Genomic DNA, 12779 nt, shown 5'->3' with positions numbered 1-12779 from the left:
TCTCCGATATTAAAACATAAAAGGTTAAACTACAAGGTAAAGCACCATAACTTTTTCTTTTTTTTCATATGGCAATAAAACTAGCTTGATTTTTGTTTTATAATCATGGTACATAATTTAAAGTAAATTTTTGAAAATCATATCAGAATAGAAACAAGGAATGAAGAGAGAATAATATACAAAGAGAAGGGAGAAAAAACTGAGAGATATAAATGTCTTCTCTTGTGCCTATTTGTACAACTGGAAATATTTGTCACCACCAAATAAAATTACTTTAACACCAAATGAATTAGTATTTTGTGTTCTTCCACCTTTTATAAGATTTGCAGTAATCCCAGACGAATCAACTGGTTAATGTAATCCTCCATTCACTCCTTATTTTCAATAGTAGAGTTTTGTTCAAAAATGTTATTACCTAAAAAAACTGCACAGCGGCAGACGGAGGAGGAGGAAGATTCAGAGACCCCGATGTTGAATAACAATATAGTTTTTTATTTATTCAGCTTTCATTAAGTATTTTTGTTACCCTATATGTAAAAATATTCAGTAGAAGCTCCAGCTGAAAAATGAAATAATTAGTTATAGATAAAAAATGTTCCATTCTTTGTGTTAGATAATGCATAAATCGGCTCACATTAATACACGAACTACGTAACAGAAGCATTTAATTATATAATTAAATGTAATTCTGTTACAGACATTTTTTATTTAGATTTTTTTTTGTTGGAGTTAAACCGGATTGAATCCCGGGAAAACTGGATTCTGAGAGAGAAAACTTACTTTATATGTGTTGTAGATTAATAAAATAGTTATAGTTTATTGTGGGAGTAGTTTAATTTAAGCATAATTGACATATGTATTATTCTTATACAAATTAGTTCCTTGATGGTTGAGGCTGAGAGAGGATAACGTCCTTTAGCAAAGATAATTTTTATGGAACGACTTTTACGTCCTTTTCAGATACATTCTTAAACCATTAATGCCTATCCTGATTACATACATTTTCCATAAATTTATGTCTATGCAAGATCAATTTCATCCTGAAAATATATATTTTTTAAATCATACATCCTTTAATACAACACAAAACAGAAAAAAAGGCAAAAATCACGTGGCATTTTCCTAATTCTTGACAACTATTGAGTTATTATTTAATAATTGTTAAAAAGTGTTGACAGAACACTCTATATTTTTGTGTTAATGAAGTAACGCCTTCAACAAATTTATCATCCTATTTTTCGTAATTATTTACTTAAACAATTCACATTCAAATTGAACTAATTTAATTGAAATTGATTAATTTGTTCCGATGGTTGAAGATTTTAAATTGAGAAATTATAGTGAATAGAAAATATGTTCACAGTGTGTTTGGATCCTTTTGGATTGATCCTATGAACACAACCTTTTTCTTGACTAAAATATTTAAATCCATATTTGCTAAATTACAAAGTTTCATTTTAAAATCTCGACGTGACACAGTTAATATTAAGAACATGATCCCGAGAGAAAAAAAAAAACAATCTAAATACACAATTACCATTAGAGTTTCTCTAATGATATTCAATGACCCCGCTTCCCCGTGATTTATTGGGGTTTTAGACTTCCTAGAATTCCCAGGAAATCCTGCATTTAATTATTTCAATATATAGTTTCATTTATTTGTAAATAATTCATTAATATTGTTCCATATCTTCAAAACTTCCGTATTTTGAATATATTACATGCAGGTTTGAAGCAGTATAAGATTTGGCACTTCAGATTAATGTTGGGGGGGTCCATATATATTTTGTTTTTTTCAATCCAGTCGTAGGACTCTTTAGTACTGTCGGTCCTTGGAATTTTCCCTAAAAATTACAATGGTTTATTAAGTCAAATAAGATATAAATGACATCTGTAATTAAGATTATTACAAATACGAATACCTATCTTGCAAGAAATAATCATATTTCCCTTATAATGTATATATCAATAATAGAGTTTGTGTGTGTAGGTGTCCTTAATTGGTGCGCAAGCCATTGGACCTAGGAGGCTCAAACTTTGCATGGTTGCCACTTTTGAACCTAATTCGGTAAGACGAGGTTGCCGATTTTGGGAATAGGGTCATATTCTAAATCCCCCGCACAAAAGCTGATTTTATGTGGACAAGGAGAACAAATAGTGGGCTATAGTATAAATATAAAAGGCAAGTGGCGTCTCCAAAAAAGAAAAGAAATCAGTGAAAATTACGGTTTCGTATTTTTTCAGGTGCAAAAAAAAATTGGTTTCCAATGGAATATTGGATTCGTAGATAAAATAAAGTTTGTGGAAATATGTCTGGGAATTTGCTTGCGTATAATTTGACACATAAACATTGACATGTTATGTACAGATTAATTTTTTAAATTTTGTATCTCTTTTTTTTTTATCAAACGTTAATTTTTAACAAGTTTTTAAATGCCAAAAAACTATGCAATATGGACATTTAACTGGAATCTTAATTTTTCTAAATAATATTTTTTTTATTTACTGAGCATCTAAGTATATAGTTTTTGCAATATTTGCAAAATAGAAAAAGTTGTCCAGGATTGTACAACATTATTATCTTTAATTCTTTTGGCGGTGCAAGTCTTGGTAGGTTTGTGTTCCTTTTTATAATGTCAATAAAGTCTTGTAATTATTATTTTTTTTTCCAAGAGTAGAGTAACATAGGTTTTTGCAATTTTCTTCGGAAATTTTGATTTTTGCAATATTGCTAACAAAAATAATACATGGATTTCTCATTTATATAATTTTTTTATACACATACATGTATTAATATGCTATTTGAAATTTATAACAAAGTTTATTTCAATATTTATATATAATATACAAGTGCAATATTATAATGGCTGTAAGAATACCCTAACGCTAGCCCAAGAACCGCCAGATAACCCTTTGATAGTTTTTATACAAAAATGTTCATTTGTTGACTTTTAGCCCCACGATTGGGCTGAGTATTTCAAACCATACAACCCCGGATTTTTTCAAAAATTAGCTCATTGATTATGTACAATTTAAGTTGTTTTATTTTTAAGGAGGTAGGATTGGGGTAGTATCAAAACTTTCAGTAGCATGACCACAATACAAAAAAACGTGATTATTATGGAGCTAAGAAAAGACAACTCAAAATCAATATGTGATATGTTTAAATACTTTATTTGCCTATATCTTTTATTCTATTTGTCCTCCCTGACAACCTGTATTCGACGGTAAAACGATGAAGGAACAAGTTTTTCTTTAGAAGAGAGGTGAGACAGAAATTATTCTTCAAGACATGCTAAACTGTGAAGTCCTGAAGATGTGAGGTAAAGGCTGGAGGAGGCCCCCATGGAGGTAGGACAGAAGTTATTCATACTGTCACTCCAGAAGTTTTAGTTATTCTTGGCTGTATAAGCATATAATGGACTTCTTGATGTTCTATACAGTCCGAATGGAGATACCAATGTCTTGAATGCAGTCTTATTGGTACAAGCATCAGCGTGGAAGAGATTGGACACGTGATGCTTTTTTTTGTAGTTGCTCTAACATTTTTGCACTTAGAGACATGGGTTACAAACAAAACTGGTTTATTTATGTTTCAGGTGTTGGCTGGTTGCGTAATGAGGCATTGCTATTAAAATTGTACTAAAATACTACTGCAATCATTGGATCCCCCTTTGTAGGTTTAAATAAATAGATTACTTATTTTTTCTTTGACTGAAGGTTATGAAATCTACTTTCCAAAAATAAAATTAAAAAAATCAATGCATTTATTTTCAAGCAATAATTTTGATGATCAAAAAAAATATCATTTCAAGTTTTTCATTGTCTATTTTTTTGACCATTTTTTAGTAGGTAATAAATGAATTATATATAGACTTATCAAAATATAATTTACTTCCATTTTTGCGGAAGTATTCATACCTATTCATAATTAAGGTCAAACTGTCGTTATATAGATGGAACAATGTACATATTGCGAATTAAATATCTTTATAATTTCTGTGACCATTTTTATGAAGAATATAATAAAAAAATTTAACAAATGTGAGGGCTTTGAAGGTTAATGTCTACCTATCATTAAGTTAACTATTACAAAAAAATAGCTAAGTAATTTTTTATAAATTTATTTTATAGCCATGACTAAATGTATGTACATCACCCAAACTATCTGTTACGCTAAAAAGATTTTTTTTTTCAAACGCAATTTTCTCTCCAACTTATTGCTAAACTTAAAAAAATCAAATCAAATTCTGAAAGCTTGATAGATCCTGTTTTATTTTATTTAATAACATCAACTCCACCCTCCATAACAGTTTGTATAAGAGGCCGAAAGTGCAAGCCCTCCTTCTCGACTTTGTCTCATGACAGATCCTTGTATTACTTCTTGATCCGACTGATAAGTTCGTCTTTGGTGAAACCGTGGTTTCGGTTGGTTTTTCGCTCCATCGTGCCCTACACAATAAAAATCCCTTGAATTAAGAAACCTGTGAGTTTAGAGGCAACAGATGAAGTCATCAAAATTGTCTTGGAGGCACTGGAGACTTTTTTCGAGGTGTGACAGGGAGCGGAGTCCTTCTACCCTGTGTAAAACCTCCCATTGGCAACCATGTCTATCCAAGGCTTCAAACCGAGTACAAACAATTTTTATGTTGTTGTGAATATGAATCCACAAAAATAAAATAAAAAATCATTGCCAATCCTTTGAAAGTCCAAATTTGCACATTTCTGGACTTGAAAAAGGTTTAAACCTTTTTCATAAGCTGACTTCAACCCTCCGGACTATTATTTGTGGAGTTCCATGGAGAGCAAATCCATCAGCACCCACCACAATACTACTTAATCAGTCAAGTGATTCGTAAGGGAAGAATAGGAGGTCACGTCCATGGAGGAGATTGGCTTAGCTTAATCCCATTTGGGTGAAGTCTTGAGGCTGTCATTGCAGTTGAGGGATAATTTATTTGAATTCTTTAAATAGTAAATATTGAACTCTCATTTTATCCATTTTCAGTTCATTAGTCTAATAAATAATTAAGTTATGACTGTAAAATAATTCCTTCATATTTTAAGTTTATTTCCTGCCATTTCCTATTTCGATGTGTTAAAATAAAAGAAAACAAAAAATGACATAGTATTCAATTAAAATTTGATTAATTTTTTAGAAGAAAGTGGCTAAGCTGTTGTTTTATCAGATTAGTCGCAAGCAGCTATAAAATAAAAAAAAAGAAGAAAAAAACTGGAGGAAATAATTGAAAATATAATTACTGTTCATGACTTGAACCATACCCTCCAGATACATGGTTATTGAGGATTCAAGAATTAGCACTTTGTCATTTTGCAAAACAACCAGTTCCACGTCGTTATAACTAAATTGAGTTGCAATTATACGGATGAAAAGTTAATATTTTCTATTATCAATCATAAATAATTGGTACAGTTTCAATGAGACCCAAAGGGATGTCATTTTGTTTCATCATCGAAGAGGATAATTAAACAAAACACGCCAAAAAATTAATATTGATATTATACACAACTAAAGTCCCACTAACGTTGCTTTAAAATTTGTACCACAAGTTAAATGTAAATAGTTTTGAAAATTGTAAAAAAAATAAATAATAATAATAACCTAAATCACTTCTATTGGCTAAGTTATATGCCTAAAATTTGAATTACGTATCACATAACCCTTTCCCCCTTCCCCTCCTTTCCTTTTACCATGAGTTATTGAGCCGTCGATTGTATGTAATCACAAAAAGTTACTTGCCTATTGAACCCTTATACTACATACTAATCCATAATAAATACATATTATAATTTCTGCCTGTAATTTTTTAAGCAAATCATTGTCCCATTCAATGAATGAGAGAATATTAAAGTATAGAGAGGGCTAAGGTAGGTACTAAGGGTTATCTCCCGTTTTCCCGGGACTTTTCACGCCCATCAAATTCCCGGGCCGTCCCACATTTAATTAAATAAACTTTGATATATATTGAATTATCCCTCAGCTTCAAGCTTTTACGATTCAAGTCCTATAAATTAGATATATATATTTATACCAGTATATACACTTAATCATGTACACGCACAATAGATTTGGTAACTCGCCTTAAGCCGCCTGGTCCTTGAGACTGCGGGTCCTTCGGACGGTGAGTACTAGAACGTATTATAAAAGAATAAATATAGTTGAATGACGTCATCAAGGACCAAACTTTATCAGATTTAGAGCTGATATACAGGAATGGACAGAGACTGAAGTGGATGGTATTGTAGTATTCATTCATAAATCATGACTGCCACAACTCTCCAATCCCTAGTTCCATCAATAATTACCTTGTTCATCAATTACTGTTTAAGCATATATATATTTTTTTTTTGCATGTTTCATCAGGTTAAGGAATTGAAAAATGGAGACCTGTGCGTTCGGTCTATATTTAAAAAAACCGCCCATATTGTTATAATGAGAAGAATAAGAATTGAGAAAATATTCTGGTTAAGACTAGCTTAAAAATACTTATTTCTTCCTAAAATATTTACTAAAGCTTCACAGTATATATCATTGACTCACAGGATTCCAAATCCCAGGATGGCCGACAAAGACAAGCTCCCGGGAAATGAGAAGTCAAAGTATGTACATACGATTACACATATTATGTGCTTCTCTAATTTCTTACATCGTCATCACAGGTCCATTCTTTCCTAGCCTTCTTCTCAATGGGCAAGGATTATAATACATTTAGAGGAAGTATGTATGATGCTATAATTATACATATTTATCAACTACAGGAAAATGGCAGAAAATAATTACTTTATTTCCATGGACGTCAGTTACCATATCTATCACATCATATTGAAAGGGAGAAGAACACTGTAAGTATGAAGAACTTTGTATATTTTTATCTTCAGACCTCAACAATTATCTCTTCAAAAAGAAATGGTTTACTCATTTAGAATCTGTCTAGTCTTGGAGGAGAGAAAATGCAACTTACGTAATTTTAGTACATCTAAAATTTGATTTATAATGCAACTTTTTTTAATGTTCCTTAAATTGATTAAATGAAGTTGCACTGATTAAGTATAAATAAACACAATAGTAGTACCTTTATCGCACTAAGCGGCCATATTTATTTTTAAACCTGATTAGGAGGTCACGTGAAATAAAAAATAGCTTTTTACTTTTGTCTTGCATTTAGATATATAAGCCCATTTTTCTATCAACTCTTTAGCTATTTGCTAGATTATTATTTTTTTCATCAATTAGTATCACAGTTTCAATATATTAAATGAACACTCCAAAATGATGTGCTTACAAACATCCAGACGGTTAATAAAACTTTATTTTATTAATTTTAGAGGGGTGGTCTGGAAAGTTTCCGACCTAACAAAGAAATTAAGTCATTTTTTCTGATAATTTTATTTTTCAAGATAGTCTCCTTGTATTTCTACAGACTTTCCCCAGAGATGGGCACATCTCTCTAACCCGTCGAAATAGTACTCTGCGTTTTTCTCTGCAATATAATTGTTCATGATTCTCTTTTTTATTTTGGCTCAATTATTCTGAGTCGGATAGACTTAGACGCGTCAAATTTTAAAATATTAACCCTGTATATGTATGCTATTGTTAGAATTTATTTAAAGATTTCACTTTGTAAGACAAACATTTAATAAAATTTTTTACTCGATTTTGTCCATTTTAACAAAAACATTCACATCAACTCCCTCACACGACTGTTACATAGGAACTGGACGTCCAAAAATTGTTGAAACTTGTGTAAGTAACTGTGTCAAGATGCTAGATAGATATGTCTTGCTTTTATTTACGGGTGCTGCTATCTTCAAATTGAGATTGGAAACTTTTCAGATCACCCTTGTAGATAAAACCAAATCTGGAGTAATTAACAGTGAAAAAATGACGAGACTATTTTTCCCCTATACCCTTATGTTAGTTTTAGACTTTGGCCAGTGCAAATATGTTATAGGTTGTTTGATTTGGCAGTTTTGTCACTTTATATCAAAATAATATTTCCATTGTTGAACTACTAATATATTTACTATGGTTTGAGGACTATGGGCTCAAAATGTTTTTGCCGAGGGAGATTTCACCAAAGGACAATTTGTTGAATTTACATTTACCCAAACAGACATTTCAACGAAGGACCATTTGGGACATTTGGCCAAAAAATGATGTGGGATTGTATATTTTAATTAAATTTAAAATGATAGTATGATAAATAGGTATTAATTAACTAAATTAGTGCTATTTGCAGAAAAAACATTTTTTTTAGTAATGATAATTATTTTTACACAACATATGGTTCGAATCTTTAGTGTTGTAGTACTTTAAATAAATTAAACAATATACAAAATAGGACAGTGATTCAAATTGAAAAACCGCTTATATCAAGATATTAAGGATTGGCCAAATTTCCTAAGTAGTCCTTTGCAGAAATGTCTGTTCGGCAAGCTGTTCTCCAATTTACTAACATGTTTTAGTATACAACTGTAACAAGTCTGACTCAATGAATAAAGGACCTTTATTCATTGAGTCATGTTGTGACTAAACTTGCTACACAATTGTACAACTCTGTTTGATTCAATATTATCAGTTTGTTTTGCAAAAACAAAATAAAGATAATGGCAAATTTGTACACAATATTATTAACTATTTATAGTTAAATAAACTTCTTCCATATCTTTTGGTGTTTGTCGTTATTTTGGGGTTTTGTTTGTTTATTTTAATATCTAACAACCACCCAGGACGTGGTCTTATCTATAGATATTTTTGTTTTGTTTGAGTCTTTGTCTTCTTCGTCCTCTAGGTAAGTGATCTAACAATTAATGAGTATTTTTGCTATTACATATTGATACTAACTATGTGTGTAGAAGTCGCAAATGGATGATCCATTAACATTTGTTGTTTATCTTCTTTCCTCTTTTTTTTTAGTTTTCTCTATTCTCATAACTTTTTTTCAATCAAGGTGAGTGTTGCTCGTTGCTCAACAGTTGTAATAACATTTTATTTGTCATAAAATCCTCCTATACTCTAATATACTTATATACAGAGTGAGTATTTTAAATCTGGAACAAGTTTAGACCTCAATATTTTAGTACCCCTGTGATTTATGTTAATGAAAGTGTGTTCATAATATTACACTAAAAAAATTGAGGCATTCTTTAAATAAGAACGCCGTACATCCATTGTTGTGTGCCTACGTGTCTGGTGCACGCCCAATAATGATTATTGTGTTACGAAGCTGCCCAAATCTACTGTTTTCGATATTGCCAACACTTTAAGGAGTATGATGGGTCAGGAAGACCTGCAAGGCAGACTCATAATTGTTTTGGGTTAATACCTGATTATGAATTAATGGAATACACGATTAAAATGAATGGACGTCTGACCTCCTATCTTGCAAGATCTGAACGCATTTGGACTACTTAATGTGGGGCATCTTAGAGAGAGAGTCCAATAAAAGTTTTCATAGTGCAATTGACTACTTACGGGTTTCTATTCTCGAAGCGGTGACCAACATGGACGAGGAGTTCATAAACAAGGCTTGTGCCGGGTTCAGAGCTAGTTTGGAGGCTATTGTTGAAGCTGGAGGTGTTTTGCTTGAGTGATTGACTTCATTATGGATCCTGTCATGTATGAACAAAAGATTTGTGAATACCTACATTCATTTTGGGAAATAAATTGTTATATATATATTATTCTTAAATTTTCCGGATTTAAAATCCCTCGCCCTCTTTATATTTTTAAAAGTAATGAGAGTGGATAAGAGACTGATTTTTTTAAAATTCATCGCAGAGGTAGGGAAAAAGTTCTAATAATCAGAGGTAGTGATACATTAAACGTGCGTTACCAGTATGTAAAACTAATAGTAATCCAAAATGATCGTGATAATCTTGACAATATGAATAACTTTTGAAAGACGAGAAGGTTAGCTGGTATGACGTTTTATTACATCAGCTACAACAGCTGTGAGAGGAAGAAAATAAACACATTTCCAACTCTTTATAAAACATTGACATATTTGAGGGTTGAAGGCCAAATTTTCGTGACTCAAAAATTACAAATATTTGTGTTATTGCATATATATTATCCTAGAAGCCTTAATATTTATTGTTAATACTTAAAAACAGACCCTTGAAATGTGTTTCTCTGATCTATTTTATTCTAAAACTTGGAAAACACCTTTATTTATATATTAAATGCGAATGTATGTGCGTGTGGGTGGTTTTTGTCTGGCAATCATGCCAAAACCAATGTATGGATTTTGCTGATTTTTTTCATTTAGATTTTTCAGGATCCAAAATAAGTTCTGTTTATACTTGTTTTGGTATTCATGTCCATGGCGGCCTTCAAATACCATTGTTCTAAAAATGAAGTTTTTACTAACAAGTTTCTAAGCTAAATTCTGTAAAATAAATTATTGAGTATTTGGGGAAATTACTCAAATTTTACCCTGAGTCTAACAAAGACCTACACTTCTGAGCAAACTCCCATTGTTTCTATTTCCAAGACAAATTTTATACACCTTTGTGAGAGGTTCATAAAAAAAGTTCTAAAAAGTGGGAGTAGCTTTTTTTAAGTTTTATTGCCAAAACTGCTATCAAGAGAGTGAGCTCCATTACTCATTGGAGAGGTCTGAGCTGAGCATTAACCACGGATATATGCACGATTTAGAGGTTACAGATCTCTATTCGAGTTTGGGTCTATTTGATAGGTCAATAAGAACCTTGAAATAAAATTTTAGGGAAAAATCTACTCAAGAGTACTAAACCTCTACCTAGATCTTTCCTCAATCTTTTGAGGGGCAGAATATAAGATTTATGGAAAATACCCAAAAATGATAAATATCATTAAGCTAAGCCGCGTTCTCCTCCAAAACATTCTTCAAATTGTAGCAGTGGCTACGTGATTTTTGGTTTCTTTTCTTTTTACATAGCAGCAGGACATATATTATGCGCTGTGATGTAAACCCAGTGAATTTTGGAGTTGGCCCGCTTTTTTTGGAATGGTATTCTCAAGGATAAATTTCCTTTTCCTTAGAAGTTGTCATTATTATTTAAATCCTTACTAGTGAACATCCTTTCCCAAATAGATTCAACGATATTCAAAACCTGATTGAACGTTCGTATATGGTCATAAAACACGAAGCATAACCCCGAGGATTTGTTGTGGAGTTATAGTTAATTTGCTTGTCTTTGTTGGAATCAAAGTAGAATTGGGGATCAATATTTGAGTAGTGCAAGCAAATGTCCTTGTTTCTCCTTCTTTCCTTGTCAGAGCTGATCTAATGAAACGTCATGAGCATTATGATTTCTCTCCTTCAAATTGTCAGGGTTACCATGTTGTTTTTGAGTTTCTTTTTTTTTTATCATGCCATTATACACAGGATATTATTCATCATTAACTATGCATCACTTTATATTTACTATTTAATATTTCAAGAGTTTGGAATGCAAGAAGGGAAGTGCAAGAGTTGGGAGTAATAGGCTGATCTTTTTCATTGGTAAAATAATAAAAGTCTTTCTTGTACTCAGAGTATGCTTGAGGATCGACACCCCGGGTAATTTATGCATATGACTTCCCTTAATACAGAGTTTGACTTGTATTTAATTCTTTCCTTTCACAGCTTTTGCATCCAGTTCAATTAAACGTAAGGAAAACTAAGGTTCTCTTCTTCCAAACATTCTTCAAATTGTCAGGGTGACGACGTTAACTTTTGGTTTATTTTTTGTCATAGCGAAAATTACAACCCTGTACATTTGACAAGAGGTAACTTTTCCAATTTTCTGAGGTAATTGTTAGCACGTAATAATCTAAACAGAGTTATTTTTGACCTATACATATCAACTACTGGACTAAAAATTTCATGCAAAGTTAGTTTAACTTGAATATTTGTTTTTCTCTTAACCTTATTGATGACCGTTAAAAATTAATTATTCTAAAAATTTTAAGATCTTAGTTTCTTAATTTTAGTTATAGTGTTAGCACGTAATCATCTAAACAGAGTTATTTTTTGACCTATACATATCAACTACTGCACTAAAAATTTCATGTAAATTCAATGTAGGGGAGATTGGAGACATTTGCAGCCATAGACAAACTTTTAAATTTATAATAGGTGAGGTAAGATTTTAATCCATAAAGATTATGTTATCTAAGAAATAATTTATATATTTGTTTCTACAAAAAAGTGATATTGTCTTACAAATGGATGAAATACTTCCGAGATGACGAAAACCCAGTGGTGTGGTACAGAGATAATGTAAATTAATTTTCTAATGTTTTCAAGTTAGCTTATCGATACTTCGCAGCTCTAGGTACATTGATATGCAACGAAATAATTTTTTAATAGAAATTACTTCCTTTTTTTTTAAAGGGGATAAAAAAACACCTGCATGATTTAATTTATTTTTAATGATGATGAACATCAGAGATTCTACAGTGTTCCCCGTAGACTATACTTCCTCCATTCTTCATTATGTATGGGTCTATTATATACATCAGGGAGCAATATAAACAATGCACGTGTCTACAGGCTCGATGTTACATGCAAGACTCCTGAGAGACTTCATTAATATCATATTATTTTCAACTATAATAATATGTACAATATATATTATGTTTATTTCCTATTCTACTTACATATGTAAGATCCAACTTCCTTCAGTGAAAAGTATTTGGCAACAACTTCTTGAATTATTTTATTGTTATTGTCTTCTTTAAAGATTTGTACACAATGAAAAAATTTGCGTGTTGAAGTTCGCAATAGCAT

This window comes from Lepeophtheirus salmonis, chromosome 10 (genome assembly GCF_016086655.4).
Source record: "Lepeophtheirus salmonis chromosome 10, UVic_Lsal_1.4, whole genome shotgun sequence".
Classification (NCBI taxonomy): domain Eukaryota; kingdom Metazoa; phylum Arthropoda; class Copepoda; order Siphonostomatoida; family Caligidae; genus Lepeophtheirus; species Lepeophtheirus salmonis.
The sequence above is the reverse complement of the archived record's forward strand: the minus strand, read 5'-3'. Positions refer to the sequence as shown.